This window comes from Piliocolobus tephrosceles, chromosome 20 (genome assembly GCF_002776525.5).
Source record: "Piliocolobus tephrosceles isolate RC106 chromosome 20, ASM277652v3, whole genome shotgun sequence".
NCBI classification, from domain to species: domain Eukaryota; kingdom Metazoa; phylum Chordata; class Mammalia; order Primates; family Cercopithecidae; genus Piliocolobus; species Piliocolobus tephrosceles.
Genome location: NC_045453.1, coordinates 39,519,596 through 39,532,899, shown reverse-complemented (window position 1 = coordinate 39,532,899; position 13,304 = coordinate 39,519,596). Strand labels below are relative to the sequence as shown.

Genomic DNA, 13,304 nt, shown 5'->3' with positions numbered 1-13,304 from the left:
TCTAAGGCTAAGAACAAAATGCCTTTGACTTACTTTGAGGTTTAGTTTTCTCCTTCTTGAGCCCACAGCAGAGAAAGAATCTTAAAACCAGGTTTTGGGGAAAGAGAAAAAAATTTTAAACTCCCAATTCCTCCCTTACATATCCAGAATGAGGACTGACAGACTCAGACCCTAGAGGTTTCCCATGAACCATGGCAAGGGGAGGTTACAGGAGGCCATGTGAAAGCACGCGTGCAACAAGAAGCAGATAGGAACATCTCCCTGATTTGTGAGAGGGGGGCCAGAGGAAGAAGGAGAGGAGTAGTTGGGTCCCAGACCAACCTTCCTTAGGGCCGATCTCAGGAAGAGGGAAGGTGTGGAAACATCTAGGAGGTGTTTTGTGAGACTCCAGAGACGCTTGACCACACGCTCTTGTTTCCCTCCCCAGCACGACTCCCCAACACGGCAGCTCTACAACAGCAAGGATGGTCATGGGTTTGGGATGCGGAGCTTTGACACTGTGTGTTGAGTCTTCCTCACCTCCTCCATGGTGAGGAAGAGAGCCGGACATTGCTATGGGTGCTGTGGCGGTGAGTACAGTCCCTGAGGGATGAGGCCATCGTGCCTGCTGTGGCTTACATCCACAGTCCCCCCAAAGTGAGAGGGAGCCATGTGTGTGGCCCCTCCCCCCAACAGTCCTGAACCAGGCCCATGCTCGACAGACACTTCAGCAAAGGGAGCTCACATAGTTGCCCCCAAAGAACCAGACAGAACCGGCACTCTGCAGTGGCACCAGAAGATAATGTCTCAACCAGGGGAGAGGAGATGCCTTTTACCTGGGAGCCACAAATACAGGAGCTCTGCATAGGGACCAGGCCTCCCTAACACCTAAAGGGACATAAGCATTTCCTGGAGGCACCTTGAAGAGGCACAAGAAGGATAAACAGCTGTAGTGGAAGGTGGCTTTAGAATAGATAGGCTAAGAGGCTGACAGATACGGCTTACACAGAGGAGGCTGTTTCTCTCCACAAGCCAGCTTGTGCAGCCTCCCCCAGGCATTAGAGGGAAAAAAGTGGGAGGAACTTCAAAGCCGAGTCCAATTACAGGAAATAAAGAACTCATTTGTTCTTGGCACTTGGGAACAGTGGTGTGGAATGGCAGTCCTGCTATAGTACCATTTAATCAAGACACAAATAAAGCTAAATCTTACCACGCTAAAATAAAATTATTTAATTCATATGTTTTATACTATGTATTTTACCTAATAACCATGACAGTAAATGAGATATTTATCGTCTTTTAAAACTGAACATTGTGTTACACATATTTCCATATATTGTCTAGATTTCTTACTCTTTATTTTGGTATATTCAACCTTGCTAACATTTAGTGTGAAAAATAGCAAATATGTGTTTATGCGTGAATGTGTATATGCACTTTGTGTGTGTGGTATGTATGCTGTTATGTGCTGAGTTAAATTTACCTAAAATTTATATGTTAAAATCCTAACCCCCAGTACCCAAAAAAGTGACTATATTTGGAGATAGATAGAATCTTCAAAGAGGTAACTAAGTTTAAATGAGGTCATTTAATGGATGGGGCCTATTTAATATTAGGATGCAGACACACAGAGAGAGAAGAACATGTAAGACGCCCATCTGCAAGCCAAGGAGAGAGGCTTCAGGAGAAAGCAACCCTGCTGACACCTTGATCACAGACTTGTGGCCTCCAGAATGGTAAGAAAATAAATTTCTGTTGTTTAAGCCTCCTAGGCTATGGTGCTTTGTTATGGCAGCCCTGGCAATTGAATACAGAGAGTAATATACCTGTTAGACACACATGTCAATGTTCTCTTTGCAGGAAGTGATGAACTCAGCAGTAATTTGGTAAGAGATGGCTTAGAATATGGTACATTCTTGCTGACTCATACGATGAATATTGATTGGGGCCCTTCTGTGGATGAGCCATGGTGCACATGATCTGCTCCCTCACAGGTACACCTATAAATTCACCCAACACATGGCAGTTCGGGATGCCAGATGAGAGGCAAGCAAATTGCTTTTGAGAGGGGAAGCTCAGCAAAGTGGCATTTAAGCTGGGTTTGGATGGGAGGGACAGAAGAAAATCCCATTTGGGATGAATGCAGGAGAAATAATACGGAGCAGAGATGTAGACATGTTCTGGAAATAGTGACTGGATAGTAGGGTGGAAATATGGGCAGAGCATAAGGGGAGGGTGAGAGATCGTCAGGGAGGTCAGGGACTGGCCAGATTGTACTGGACGTTGAAAGCCAGGACCAAAATCCTGGATTCTTTTTTTTAACAGGAAATGAGGAGTAATGGATTTTTTCAAAGCTTTGAAGTCACTTGATTAAAGTGGTAGAGTAACCTGCTAGAAACATCTAGAATGTAGAGCGAGGGTGCACTGGAAATAGGAAAATAGATGGACTTTGCAGTAATCCAGATGCAAGACAACTGAGAAGAGGGCAGGAACAAGTGGCGTCCAGGAGCCGGAGAAGAGAGGATGCTTGGGGCCTGGCAGCTTCCTTTTCATCTCTAGGTAAATTAAATACTTTCCCAAAGTTTGGCGCCCTTCATGGTGCTGCTACCTGCCAGGCTTTGGAGAGTGAAAGGCTGGAGGTTTCTGCCATTTCTGTGGCTGCCCAGAACAAGCCTCATTGGTTCTGCTGAATGAGCATCATTAGCATACTTATACTAGAACTCAGTTCCAGATAGCAGCACTTGAGAATCAAGATAGAGAGTGTTATTGTTAGGGGGAAATCAGTGGGTCAGTAGAAGAGCTAGAATAGTGAGTGACAATTGTCTTGCTGGTTACTCTCAGCATTGGCACAAAGGGATGTGGTGTTGGGCTAACTGAATTTGCACTCAAAGATTTTGTCCTCCCACTGGCTGAAGTTCCACTGCATAGAGATTATGCTTTGGGTCATGTGACTCTTGTGAGGTGAATGCCCTCTATGAGGAACGAGAACTAAGACTACAGGACTGGCTGGGATAAGGCCTTGGATGTGGTGTCTACCTGGTTCTAGCCCCTTGAGATGGATCCATCTATTCCATATTAGCCTGTTCAAATAGGGCCTCCAACATGCTGTCTTGGCTGTCTTGGATTTCTGTGTTTCTTACTCTAAAGTTCTAATTTCTTGATGAAGATTTTGGTGACTATAAACTGCTATTCTTCCTCTAGGCACTGGAATGGATGGGTGTCCTGGTTTGGATTTTCTAGTTCAGCCCTAAAGAAGATTTCTACTAAAGAAGAAGGCTTTGCCTGGAGTTTCTGGTACTGGCAAGTGTCTTGGGCCCACACTTGAACTAATGGGTTCAACTTTATCCCCTGGCCACAGGTATAAACTCAAGAGTGAACTCTTTATGCCATGTAAGCCACACAGGCTGCAGGTATTAGAAAAACAGCTGCAGTACTCTTCTGAAAAGTCATCTCTGCTCTCTCTTCCTGAAGGTGGTGGAAGAAACTTATAATCATGAGAGCTACTGGGATCCATTTGCAACCCTGCATGATGCTGACCACACAGAAAGAAGACGAGAAAAACAGAATCCAGAGGCCTTGACGTTCTTACTGGGCCCCAGTATCAAACAAACTCAAAACCTTCCCTACCTCCGGACTTCCAGTTATGTGATCCCTCAAAGGCGTCCACATGTGACCTTTCCCAGTAAGACTATAGTTAAGTTGGCTAAAATGTTAGCAAAGTCTAATCTTGTTGGCAGAAAAAAAAAAAATTGCCTTTTACTATGTTTGTACCTTTTAAAGACCTCATAAATGCTGGTGAATTTCTTTCAAACCATTGTCAAATAAAACATCCCATTTCCAATTAGCAGAATGTCTCCATTGTGAAAGTCCAGGAGCCTTTTTTATTTTTTTATTCTAAAAATATCTATACCAGGATTGCAACAATTACGAGGATTACTAACAAGGAAAACTCCTGAAACTTTTGAGAATGGGATTTGCATTTGCAAAATGATTTGCAACCAGACCTACCAGGTAGCACTTCACGGAAATCAAAAAGTGGGTTTTGAATATCTAGATTATATTTTTTGGCATCCAAATTCATAGTAAAATCATCTTTCTAGCTGTCTGCAGTAGATGTGGCTAAACTCTCAGAACAGCTTCCACAAGTGCTGAATACTTTTGATAAAAGTGGATGTAGCTGGAACACAGTCACATTTGATTGACTTACCTTAATTCTCTAAATCAGCTTATTGCCCAAACGGCTCCTCAATTCGGGTGTCCCCATGCTGCGGCCACCTTCTCTAGTTGCCAGAGCCCGCTCCTCCACCCTAAATAATTGCGACTGCGGCAGAGGCGTTTGGGTTGGTTTAAGATGGCAGTATATCCCCCTGTTTCTTCATTCAGGATTTCTTTCCTTCAAAGGAGACTTTGTGTTTCCCAAGTTTCCTTCTTCTGCTTGTATGAATCTAAAATGAATCTGAACTAAAAGTACTTGTTGAGTGGTTATGCTCCCAGCTGTAATTTGGAGTCAAGGTATGAATATTTTATACTCAAAGAGTCACTGAAGATTTGTAGGAGGTTTTTAAAAATAAAATGAATACACTCATTTTGTTGGCTCAGGTAGACTATAGCTGGGGGAAAACAAAAATACAGGACGAGCCCTCAATCATGAGTCTTTAAAAAATGAATCAGGATTTGTGTTTTTGGATAATCAGGAGTCCCTGTGGTGAGTACACAGTGTCCTTTGGAGGAAAGAAATACCAGCCTGAAGGAGAACCGGGAAACAAAAACAAAAGCCACCCAAATGCTCCAATCTCGTTTTAAACCAACCCAAATTCCAGAGGTGCCGTTTCAGAAGGGAGCTCTTCATGCCCTGGCAGGAATTAGGTGTCAAGCTAGAGAGCCAGTATTCAGATGCCTGTGGCTTCCTTTCACTGCAAAAATAGATTTAAAAAATAATCCTGTCTTTGGCACATTTTCTCCGAGACGGAGAGACCTGAGTAGCCCCTTTGCTTTCGCTGTATGTTTGTGTTGCACTGAGCTGAGGGCTTTGTGAGCTCATAGGCTACTTCAAAAGCTGTTGAAAACAGTCAAAACAGAAACTGAATACATGTGAATTAAGCATTTCCTTTTTTATATAAATCTGTGAGTTTTTTATTTTTTTAATAACATCTATTGGTTTACATAGAGGGACCCCGTTAAGCAATTTTCACTGGATGGAGTTTTAGTTTGAAAGAACAGAAAGTTGAAGAAAAGTGTCTAGGCTCTTTTAACCTTCAAGCACGGCCACACTTAGGAGGATGATCACCTGAGAATCATAAGTTCTTTCCTGAAGACTCTGTAGAAGGACATTTTGATTACAAATCATTTTTGACTTTCATCAAGTACTCAAATATATGTTTTAATTGTACCTGATGCATATTGCTTCTTTCACAATGCACTAATCTTACTCTAAGCAAAGTATGTAGCAATTTTGAGATAAGGAAGAAAGTTTCTGAGCTTTCATGAGGAGGCTGCCAAGATCATGACCACCCATGGGGTGCTGGGTACATTACCCTTGAGAAGATGCTCTGAAATGATATTGTTTCTTCTTTCCCTTTATCAAAAAGCATTTCATTCTTTAATTTTTTTGTTTTTTTTTTTTTTCAGCTGGAGTATCACTCTGTTGCCCAGGCTGAACTGCAGTGGTATGATCATAGCTCACTGCAGCCTCAAACTCCTGGCCTCAAGCGATCCTCCCACCTCAGACTCCTGAGTTGCTCAGAGTACAAGCGCATGCCACCATGCTGGGCTAATTTTGTTTTTTTTTTGGTTGTGGGGAGACGGTCTTCCTATGTTGCCCAGGCTGGTCTCAAACTGCTGGTCTTGAGTGACCCTTCCCCTTTGGCATCGCAATGTGTTGAGATTGCAGGTGTAGGCCACCGCACCTGGCCAAAGGCTTATTCTTAGTGTCTAACTTCTGTCCTGGATTCTGGATCCTTTGAATAGATTCCAACTGTGAGAAGCTTGAAAACATCAGATGCATTAAAACCCTAGGTACTAGTTGTACCTGTTAAATTGGCAAAGATTCTAAAATTTGTTAACATGCAGTATTGGCCAAAGTTTTGCTAAAATATATGCCCTTGTAGAGGTGTGGGAATAAAATCAGTACAGCTTTTGTGGATACATTGGTAACCCATGCTTTCTCCTACAATTCTGCTTCTAGTTCTTCATCCTACAACTGTAGAAGTGAACAAAGATTTACATGTCACATTTATTGTCCTAGTGAAAACATGGAAACATCATGCTAATCAGCAGGAGACTAGTTACATAAAGCATACTCATACAAAGGAATTTTAGCAGCCATGAAAAAGGATGACTAGTTGGAATGCGCAGGCACTGAGGGGTCTCCAAAACACAGTGCCATGGGAAAAGGAAAGGGCAGATATAGTTTATTCCTCTTTGCAGACAAAGGCACACATACGCATAGATACATGCAGAAAATTTCCGGGAGGATAGAGAAGAAATTATAACAACTTGTAATCTTTCAGGTGTGGAACTGACAATCCGAGGGGAGAGGAGGAAGAACTTGCTTTTTATTTTATACCCTTTTGTACGACTTTGTTTTAAAAAAAAATCACAGTTGCATGTTATCTTATTATAATCAGGGTTGTTTATTTATTTATTTAAAATGGAGTCTCGATCTATCACCCAGGCTACAGGGCAGTGACATGATCTCAGCTCACTGCAACCTCCGCCTCGCGGGTTTAAGTAATTCTCCTGCCTCAGCCTCCCAAGTAGTTGGGATTACAGGAGTCCACCACCATGCCTGGCTAATTTTTGTATTTTTAGTAGAGACAGGGTTTCACCACACTGGCCAGACTGGTCTGGAACTCCTGACCTCAAGTAGATCCACCCCCTCAGCCTCCCAAAGTGCTGGGATTACAGGCGTGAGCCACTGCACCCAGCCTTTTTTTTTTTTTTTTTTTTAAGTAAGTAAAAAATTCCATCTGTGGTCTTGACTCTACATTTCCTGAATTAATCCACACTACTTCTTGTTTACCACCTGGTCACCTCAGTCTCTCTGACAATCTCTTAAGCAAGAGTGAGAAGTCTAAATTCTTAGCATTGCTGTGCCCAGGTCTTTCCTGTCATATCAAAAACATTACGTTATGTTCTGTGAAATCCCCTGGGCTTCAGACCTCGTCCTTCCCAGTGATGCTCTCCTGGTTCTCTGAACACTTTAGCAGCTGTATCAACCTTCGTGAATGCCATCGTATTCATTTTCTATTGCTATATAACGAATTGCCATACACTCAGAGGCTTGAAACACACATTTTATTTTTATTTTTAATTTTTTCTGTCACAGTTTCTGTGGTCAGGAATCCTGGCACAGCTTAGTAGTCCCTCTGCCTCAGGACCCACAACAGGCTGAATTCAAGGTGTTGTCTGGGGCTGGGATCTCATCGCAAGGCTCAGCCAGGGGAGGATCCACTTCCAAGCTCATGAAGCTGTTAGCAGAATTCAGTCCCTTGCCTCCTGTTGAATTGAGGGCCTCAGTCTCTAGCTGGGTTCTAGCTGGGTGAGGCCATCTCAGTTCCTTTCCACGTGGGCCTCCCAACATGGCCCCCAACATACTCCTTGCTAATTTACCAATGCCAGCAAAGCAGAGTTGACCAGCAAGAGGGATGTTCCAATTGTCTATAATCTTGCGTGACTCATCTACCAGTTAGAAGCAAGTCAGGAGTCTCACCCACACTCAAGGGGAGAGGATTATGTAAGGGCGTAAATACCAGGAGGTGGGAATAATTAGGGGTCACCTTAGAATCAGCCATTGTCAGGAAGTTGTATGATTGACATTCGGGTAGCCTAAAAGGAATGCCATCAGGAAAGTCTAATAAGCATGAATGATTTTCCCTAAGGGTCTCCTCCTCTCATCACTTATTTAGAACTTCCCTGGGGTCTTTCCAGACCACTCTTCACCCACCATGTGCTCATTCCTATATCTCCTTTTCTTCTGGGCTTCATCTGCCAACCTGTGTGGAAAGATTAATTCCAGCCTTTCCTCCTTTTGTCCTTCACCTGTACCCTGAGGGTTGGGGGAAGTGGCTTGGGAGTAAGGAGAGGTGGGATTACATGGCAATCAGTGGGCTCCTTCTGGGTCTGGTTCCCGGCCCAAGTGTCACCTTCCTGCCAGTCAGGTTCAGCTTGCCTACTGCACCCCTGCACTGCTACTCACTATATGTTACGTTTCCTCTTTTCTTTTCTTTTAAGAGTCATCACCCTCTTAAGTTCCCTGGTGAACTTCTCTGGGAAGGTGAGTCTGGAATCCAGCGGGTGTTCCACAGAACGTAACTGAATGCTTTTGCTATGACAGGGAAGACCATCACCCTCTGAAGTTTATTGTCTTGTTTTTATCTGCTTTCCCTCTAGAGGGTTAAGATGAAGGGATCTTGTTTTACCTTGTCCACTGCAATGTTTCCGGGACCTGGAGTGGCTCCTAGCACATGATAAACATCTAATAAGTACATGTGAAATAAATAATTGGATTAGTCATTGAGTAATCAATGTGTCCTGCAAATCCAGTAGGTGGAGGAAGCACCATTGCTGCCCTGGTCCTAAGGGTCATTTCTCACAACTATTGCTTAGGTAGCTCTATGGCTATGAACCTAAACCTTGCAATCCTAGTGTTACTGACTTTTGTCTTGCTAATATCTAAGCATTCCTTATCCCTCCCTTTCTTCTCACTAATCATTGAGGATTACAATGGCTAGACTAAGACATACTCCAGGAAATCAGCCCACGGGGTGGGATGGGACCCTGGAAGTGGCTTCCCATCTTCTGTCTCTGCATTCATTGGTCAGTGGCTAGAAATGTCTGGCTGTAACTAAGAAATAGCTGCAAAATTTGGAGCCTGACAACTGCCCCTGTTTACTTGCATATTTGTTGCCACAGAGGGCATAATTATAGACGGAGATTGAGAATGGCAGTAATGATGTGTCAGCCTCATAAGGTGCTCAGTGTGTGCCAGGCTGTGAACACTGTGCTTCCTCTGTGGCAGTGTCTCCCTTAATCCTCACACCAGCCCTTCCTGGATGGGAGGTGGGGTTGGTTCCCACTGAGGCATCACTAATTCTAAAAACAACTACCTGGTCAAATGTAAATGCAATTTCTAAACCAGCTTATTAGGCGAATGTCAGTGAAAATAATTTTAATAGCATTCTTGCATTAGGAAGAAGCCTTAATGAAAGCATAATTTTAACATAATTAGATTGAAATAGTTCAGCACTGCATACATAATCTGAAATGATCTTACTTAAGCTCACCTAGCACATTGACAAGTCACCGTTGTAAGCTTTTAAGAAATGGATTTCTAATATTTGATTTTTCTTAGTGTTTATTCAAAATTTAATTTTACTATTAAAATTTGCATTATATGGCTCATTAAGGCAACACCTTTCTCATTACTGTAACAAGAAGACACGTTCAAACACAGACACTTCAGAGTGCTTGGGCCTTTCTGAAGGTCCACACCTCACAGGCCTTCTTTGAGCTGGCCAGTGTTTCTTGCTCTTAGTCACATATATCTTCTCTCACATTGATAAGAAAGGACATTTTCCATCAAATTTTAAGTCTTTAAAAAATACCATACATTTTCATTGACCTCCTTCTTTTTAGAGTCTATTTCTGAAAAGCAATGGTTTCTTTCAGTAGCGTGTCCCTGCTATCTCCTCTTCACTGTTTGTGGGTAGGGAGTGAGGGTAGAATTGAGGGTGACAGTCTGCTAGAAGCCTTCTAAAGAAGGAGAGGGCATCACTGCCCAGCACCATCCCCACACAGATTGTCCCATAGTGCTGGGAGACAGGGATGGCAAGTTCACAGCAGGAATATTTTTTCCACTGGACTGGTATGTCTCAAATAGTTATATAGAGGGGGTAATTAGGTGCCGTTTTCAGTGAACGAAGCATTCCCATGGGCTTGGTGAGGTCTTGGAGACAGCACATGCTGTGTGCTAGAACAACCCACAGTGAGAGACGACACAGGCTTGCATCTGGTTGTCCCACTTCTGGATTGTGTCACTTTGAGCTACTTTCTTCACTTCTTTGAACTCCAATTTCCTTATCTATGAATTGAGGGTAAAGGGAAGTGATAACCTCCCAAGGTCTTTGGAGGCTTATTATGTAATGAACAAATTCTCACATAGTACCCTCTCAGACAGGAGGTAAGAAGTCAAGTTGTAGTACTTCCAGCCTCACCCTCAGGTTATCCCACCAGTTTCTAAGGTAGACCAGTGTCTCCCTAGGACTTGTACAAAGTTGAGAATCTGTTAGCAAGGAAGAGGCGTGGAGACATTGCCCAGTGTGTAGAAAACCACCTTGTCCGCCACAACATGCAACACCGGAAGAGAGAAGAAGAACCTATGCGGAGAGAAATCTCATCCAGGGAACTGAAGAAAATTCCCATAGTGAGCCCTCCTGGCTGCTTCTTCCTCACTTGTGCTTAAGAGAACTCCTGTTTTTCGTTCCACCCACCCACTGCCCAATCTTCCTTTTTCCCCAATGTTCATTTTTACTAAATGTCATCTCCAATCATGCAGGGGCTTAGACCCCAAACCCAAGTTTTATTCTTACTTTCCCACATAGTCCGTGTCCAATCCACGAGCAAGAGTTGTTGATGCAAACCTCAAACACCTCTCATCCCCCCAACTGATTCCCTAAAGGTCCAAACCATCTGTTATTTCTTTGTAGTTCTTGAGACCACTGGAACTGCTAAGTAAGCATTCTTCTTCCATGCTTGCCTCGTGGCAGACAGGAATCTTTAAAAATGTAAATCTGATCATATTGCTTCCATCCTTAAAGCTCTCCAATAACCCATTGAACAAAATGAAATCTCTGCAGAAATAAATCTCTGGAGAAATATAGATTGACCACAATCCTCAGCCCCTAAATTATACTGCAGAGGGGAGGACACTTAGGATTCAAACAAAATGGGAAGAAAGTCAGTGACAGTGTAGTCACAGTATGCCAGAGGTAGAGAGTCCAGACAGAACCACTCACTCATGAGCATGCTGAAAAGTGGAAAAGCAACTATGCAAATAAACTTCAGCAAAAAAGAAGAGACATAGTGTACTCTGTCCATTAGGATGATTCCAGCTGCAACTATCAGAACATCTGGCAAGCAATGTCTTAGACAAACAGGGATTGTTTTCCCTTATATAACAAGTCCAGAGGTGGGCAGCTGATTGACCCCAGTGCTCCGGGTCAGCAGCTCTGCAGTTCTCTCAGAACTGGCCTCCTGATCACTAAATGACTGCAGTAGCGCAGTGCATCACATCCCCATGGCACCGTCACTGGAAGGGGTAGGGGCAATGTGGGGCTGTGCTCCTCTGCTCACTTCCTATTCTCTCATTGCAGAGAATCAGTCCTTCCCAGAATCTTCCCAGCAGAGCTCAGAATTTGCCTTAAGTCACTTTGGCCAGGACAGTGTTACAAATCACTATAGCCTACTGGTCTGGCACATCTTATCTGAGATCAAGGATCTCCTCTAAAGGCCTGAATAAGGTTGGGGTTCTGTAAGTAAAAAAAGCAGGAATATTGCCCAAATAAGCAACACAAGGGCAAACACAATGGCTGCACTATGTGCAGGAAAGGGAGAGGAAGAAGCCAGACTGGAAAAGGCATAAGGCGGGGAGCAGAAGAAAGTTCCCCACCAGCAAAGGCTTTGTATGAAATAGTTTTTTTTTTTTTAAGCTAAGAGCATAAATTGAGAAACTACTTCTATCCATAACTTATAAATATAACAAGAATTACGAATTCTAATGATTTATCATGCTTTACTTCAACATATTTTTCTTTTGTTAAAGTAAACATACTTAACTCAATTAAAACAGCATAAATACAGTGATGCAATTTTCTGAGGTCATCCGTGTATCTCTATCTAGCTGTCTTTCTGTGTGTCTGCCTATCTATTTATCTATCTTTCTGTCTGTCTATATGCTAAGATGGATGTTTTAGATAGAGAATATATAAAGAATATACCTAACAGGGCTAAAAGCTGTGTAAGTGACCCAGAAAAAGCCTGAGATAATGACAATTAATTATAATTAGACAATTAACGGAAACATCATAGATATAGAAGGCAAATAACTTACGTTTAAACACTTTGTTTGCTAATGTCCTCATTTTTCACAGCCAGAGTCAGATATTGTGAAAAGTTGAAATGTATGCTCAGCAATAATGACTATAATCTTATAAAGGTTTTTCTTCTTTCCTTTTCTTTGTTTGTTTCTTTCTCTCTTTTTTTAGAGATGGGGTCTTGCTATGTTGCCCAGGATAAAGTGCAGAGGCTATGCTCCAGCACAATCACAGCACACTGCAGTCTCAAACTCCTGGCCTCAAGCAATCTTCCTGCCTCAACCTCCTGAGTAGTTGAAACTACAGGTGCACTGCACCATGCCAAACTTTCATAAAGGTTTTCTTTTTTTCTTTTTGAGACAGAATCTCGCTGTGTCACACAGGCTAGAGTGCAGTGGTGTGATCTCCACTCAGTGCAACCTTTGCCTCCCGAGCTCAAGTGATCTTCCCACCTCAGCCTCCCAGGTAACTGGGACTACAGGCTCACATCACCACGCCTGGTTAATTTTTTGTAGAGAGAAGGTTTTGCCATGTTGTCCAGGCTTGTCTCGAACTGCTAAGCTCAAGTGATCCACCCACCTTGGCTTCCCAAAGTACTGAGATTACAAATGTGAATCACCGCACCTAGTCTCATAAAGGTTTTTATACTCATTTTATTTTAACTTTAAAGAATTGTTTAGAAATGATCACTTCCTGCAGTGGGAAAATGTTATCTGAATTCTAGCGATTTATCATGTTTTACTTCAACGTATTTTTCTTTTGTTAAGGTAAAAATACTTTAGTTAATTCAATTAAAATGGTATAAATACAGTGATGTAATTTTCTGAGGTCATCTGTGTATCTCTCTCTAGCTGTCTTTCTGTGTCTGCCTATCTGTTTATCTATCTTTCTGTCTATATGCAAAGATGGATGCTTTAGATAGTATTTACCAACTTCTAACACTGGTTGTTTTAGTTTACATAATTTTGGGTGATTTCTCTTGCTTTCTTTATACTGCTCTGAATTTTAAAAATTGAGAAATCTTCAAGGGAGCATGTGTTTTATTATTTTAAAAAGTTAAAAGAACGGATGATTTAAAAAACAACATAACTTACATAGATTGAGATGGGATCAATGACATTGCTGTGTGTTGCATGTTTCAGCGTGAATAAAACCAGCATTCAAAATAGTGATTATTCCTCCTGTTCCCTGCCTGGAATGCCTTCTTATTGCTTCTCATACTATCTCACTCTC

At 42.4% G+C, this 13,304-nt stretch overlaps 1 long non-coding RNA gene across 1 annotated transcript in view; it reads right to left on the bottom strand.

Annotated features, from left to right (window-relative positions):
- Positions 1–4,358, bottom strand: part of LOC111526267 — a 21,579-nt gene extending 17,221 nt beyond the window's left edge. The window contains exon 1 of the long non-coding RNA XR_002726320.1: positions 4,187–4,358. This is a non-coding gene — a long non-coding RNA (uncharacterized LOC111526267). The remainder of the gene's footprint in view (positions 1–4,186) is intronic.
- Positions 4,359–13,304: the final 8,946 nt, after the last annotated feature.